This window comes from Oratosquilla oratoria, unplaced genomic scaffold (genome assembly GCF_046742065.1).
Source record: "Oratosquilla oratoria isolate Oo_2021 unplaced genomic scaffold, ASM4674206v1 SCAFFOLD52, whole genome shotgun sequence".
NCBI lineage: Eukaryota > Metazoa > Arthropoda > Malacostraca > Stomatopoda > Squillidae > Oratosquilla > Oratosquilla oratoria.
This window is the reverse complement of record NW_027467716.1, coordinates 745,580-750,579: the sequence shown is the minus strand read 5'-3', so window position 1 is coordinate 750,579 and position 5,000 is coordinate 745,580.

Genomic DNA, 5,000 nt, shown 5'->3' with positions numbered 1-5,000 from the left:
TATATATATATATATATATATATATATATATATATATATATATGTGTACATATGTATGTGTGCATGTGTATATATATATATGTATATATGTGTATATATACACCTATGTATATGTATATGTATGTGACTGTGTCTGTATATACATATATATATACATATATATATATATATATGTTATATATATACATACATATATAATACATAAAATATATATATATATATATATAATATATATATAGATATATATATATATAAATATATATATCTCAATATATATAGATATATATATATATACATCTATAGAGGTGTGTGTGAGTCTGTGTGTGTGTGTGTGCAGAAAAAAACTCGGGGAAGTAAGAAGGTTAGTCCATTTTCGTTTTTTTGATACATCATCAAGGAATGATTGATAATGTCTTAAATAGACGAAAACGTTCTGACTAAGCTTCTTATTTCCCAGTGTTTTTTTTCTGCATATCATTTTCACGTGTGCCTTGTAATTTACTGCAATATATATATGTATATATATATATATATATATATGTATATATATATGTATATACATATATATATATGCATACAATATATATATATATATACATATACATATATATATATATATTTATATATATATACATATCTATGTATATATACATATATATATATATACATATCTATGCATATGTACATATATATATATATATACACACACACACACACACACACACACACACACACACACACACACACACACACACACACACACACACATACATATATATATATATATATACGTATATATATACAGTATATATATATATATATATATATATATATATATATATATATATATATATATATATATTCATTATGCACACTCGTGTTTGTCATATCGTAATCTGAGATTTTGTTTCTGAAAGAAGATTCTCAAGGTTATTGAATCGCCGAGTACGTAGAATTTGTTAGGAGAAACATGTCGACCGCAGAGACGAATTTGAATTGGCGGAACAAAAACTGGAGGGACACCACGAGCCCAAGAGCCTTTAAAGACGTCAAAGAAAAAAATTGGAGAGGAGAAAGGCAATGCACCAGAGAGAAGGCGGACGACTTCGGGAAAATACTTTATAGTTCCCTCAGAGTCCGCTCAAGAATTTTCTCTCCTCAACAGCCTAAAGAGAACTGGAGGGAAGGCTGTCGAAGAGCCTTTCAAGACGTCCAAAGAAAAAACTGGAGAGAAGAAAGGCTAAATACCAGCAAGAACGTGGATGATCCAGGGAAGATATCCTGTATTTCTCTCAGGGTTCCCATAATTTTTCCAGTTCCTCCTGAAACTGTGCCCTTTAAACCTCCTCAAGAATGGCTCAAACCTACTGAAGCAAGTGGGAAGAAATCTACACCCATTTGAATTTGGAAATGAATTTGTGCTGGTCGTCAGTTTTTATACGTTTTCTAGGATTTGTGAGAAACTGTTATATTGCCTTGGTGAAGTGATTTTTTGGCCAATTTTTTATACTCAACGCCTCTTCTTTAAGAAAAAAATGGGCGAATTCGAGAAATAAAGAATCTTCAGGCTTCTGCAGACAGGGTCGAAGTGGACTTTTGAAGTTCCGGAAAACTAAAAAATCAGAGAATAGAAAGTCTTTTAATTTGACTACGAGGAGCAAGAGGTATTGGCTCCATAGCAGTGGTTCTCAAACTTTACCATGCCAAGGACCCCCCCAGATATTTAAGTTCCATCCGAGGACCCCCAGCCAATCAAAAGTTATTATTACCATACCAAGATACCCATTACATGATTATAATGCAGTAAATTTACTATTTGCATATTCCTACACAAAGAAAGTATAAAAATAAGCATTTAAAATATTTTCAAAATTTTGTCGATTTTCGGTTTAAAAACATTTCCATCTTCAGTTCACACTTTCTGTAAGCATAGAGACACCTCGTCTCCTTGACCTGCTAATTACCCACCGTCAGTCTTTGGCTTTACCAGGTGATCCGTTAGGGGTTACGGATCGTGTGGTTCATAGAATTGACCTTCAGCCAGGCACTCGTCTTGTTTACGTCCCTTCTTACAGGTTGCCTCACTCTCGTCAGCTTATAGCCCAGTCCTTGGTTGACGATTTGTTGAGTGAAGGTGTAGTACAGGAGTCCCACTCCGAGTGGAATTCGCCTCTTCTCCTGGTGCCTAAGAAGGATGGATCTTTTCATCCTGTGGTTGATTATAGGAAAGTCAATGAGGTCACTCTTCCTGATCATTATCCTCTGCCTATCTTAAGCGAGCTTCTTCAGTCCATTGGCAATGGTAATACAGTGTTCACCACTTTAGATTTAAAAGCAGGTTTTTGGCAGACACCCCTAGAGGAGAAGTCTCGTAAGATCACGGCCTTCTCGACTCCCAATGGGCACTATGAATGGCTTCGTTGCCCCATGGGTTTGCGGAATGCTCCTTTGACTTGCCAGCGTTTAGTTAACTCTATATTTCATGGCTTAATTGGGAATGGACTTTTTGTTTACCTGGATGATTTGATTCTTGTTTTCAAAGATGTGGAGAGCCATTTTTCTATGTTGTCCATGGTCTTGCAACGGTTTGCTGAAGCTGGGTTAAAACTCAACTTACCCAAGTGTTCCTTTTTCAAGGCTAGTATCCAGTTTCTAGGTCATGTTGTAGACAAACATGGTATCCATACCACTGGTGAAAAGATCAAGGCAGTCAGAGACTTCCTTGTTCCGAAGTCGGTTGAAAATGTACGGTCCTTCCTTGGGCTTGCAGGTTACTACTATCGTGCATTCATTAAAGACTTTGCTTCAATTGCTTCCCCTCTCACTCGCCTTCTCAAGAAGGACTCTTCCTTCCAGTGGCGTGATGTCCATCAGACAAGTTTTGATTCTTTGAAGCTTGCTCTTATTGGCTTTCCCTGATTATAGTATCCCATTTACTATTTGTACAGATGCTTCTGGTACAGGTATTGGAGCTGTACTTATGCAACAAGTAGATGGAAGTAGACCTCATGTTATTGCATATGCTAGTCGCATTCTAAACAAGCCTGAGTCCCGTTACTCTGTTACTCATTTAGAGGCCCTGGCTGTGGTGTGGGCTTTAAAGCACTTCCGTGATATCATTTTTGGATATCCTATTACGGTCTACACGGACCACACTGCTGTCACTCAGCTTTTTCAAGGAAAGAATCTGTCAGGTCGCCTAGCCAGATGGTTCCTCACGATTGAGGAATTCAATCCAACCCTAAAGCATTTGCCCGGGCGTGCTAATCATGTTGCTGATGCGCTTTCACGGAATATCCCTCTTGCTGCTGTTACCGTGATTGACAACTTTTCCCTGCAGGATCTGGTAAAAGCTCAGCGTGAAGACCCTGTCTGGTCTGCTGTCATTTATGCTTTGGAATCTGGTGATGATTCCACCTTACCAGCTTTACCAGTACCTCTTTACCAATTTTCCCTGCAGGACGAAGTTCTCATTCGTAACGTGAAAGTGTTTGAGCAGGATGTGGCGCAGCTAGTGATCCCTGAGTCTTTAGTTCCCATTGTTTTGTCCCTTGCTCATGATGCCCCTCAGGCTGGTCACCCAGGTCGTGACAAAACTCTGGCTATGGCACGGAAGAAGTATTATTGGCCTAAAATGCGACTAGACATTGCCTCTCATGTGGCCCGGTGTAGTTCTTGTGCCCAGAACAAAGGTTCTACGAGCACTGCTCCTATTTTAGAGTACCCTATTCCTTCTCGCCCTTTTCAGACTGTAGCTATAGACCTTTTGCAACTGCCTCGTAGCACACAGGGCTCTGTGTATGTCCTTGTATGTGTGGACCATTTTAGTCGTTTTGTGGTCCTAGCTCCCTTACGTAACAAATCTGCACCAGTTGTAGCACATGCTTTAGTTTCCCATGTGTTATGTCCATACACCACTCCTTCGGTGCTCCTTAGTGATAATGGGGCTGAATTTAAGAACGAGGTTTTGGCAGGCATTTGTGCACGTTACGGCATTAAACAAACTTTTGTTACTGCTTATCATCCGGCGTCCAATGACCTTGTAGAGAGGACAAACAGGAATATTTTTGAGATCTTACGTCACCTTGCTAGTCATTTTCATGAGTCTTGGGAGGATTGGCTTCCCCATGTTAGTGCTTGTATCAACAGCACCATAAACGCTTCCACGGGAAAAACGCCCCATTATGTAGTCTTTGGATCAGAGAAACGACTCCCTTATGACATGCTTGACAGTCCTGCTCGTCCCCTCTACAATGTGGATGACTATAGTAAACTTCAGGGTCATGTGCTGCATGATATTTATGCGTCTGTTAGGGACAAACTTGTTATTTCCAAGGCTGACATGTTAAAACACCAACATGGTCGTGCTAAGCCTGTGAACATCATTGTTGGAGATCATGTCTTTAGGAGCATGCCGGACCGCCAGTCCAAATTAAATTGTAAATTCACAGGTCCCTTTTTAGTAACAGAACAGCTCCATCCCAACAAATTCAGGGTTTTTGACCCATCTACGGGTCTTAGTGAGATTTGCCATTCTGACAGGCTTAAAAAGACGCAGGTGCCCATACCTGCATTCACCCGACCTCCCCCAACACTCAATGTTCCCATTGTATCACCTATTGTAGGCCACTCGTTTCATCTACGTTCACGAAGTGCTAGGCCTTGATGGTCGAGTGAGCCTCTTCTAGGTATTTGTGTGTATTTGTATGTATTTGTATGTAATTGGATTGTGAAGTTTTGTACCCTCCCTAGCCTTACTATTGTAAATCATGTATTTTCTTGGGCGCTGACTCAATTGGGTTTGGCGTACCTGTGATGGGGGATGTAATCTTTGTTATATTTACAATTGTTATTTTTCAGCCAATGGTGTTTTGTTCTTCCCATTGCCCTATGTCTATTGTCTAATTCATATGTATTTTGTATTGTTTCATGTCCCGGACGTCCGGCAAGTGTCCTATATATTTTTTTTACTGGCGCCAGTTCATATATATATTTCATGT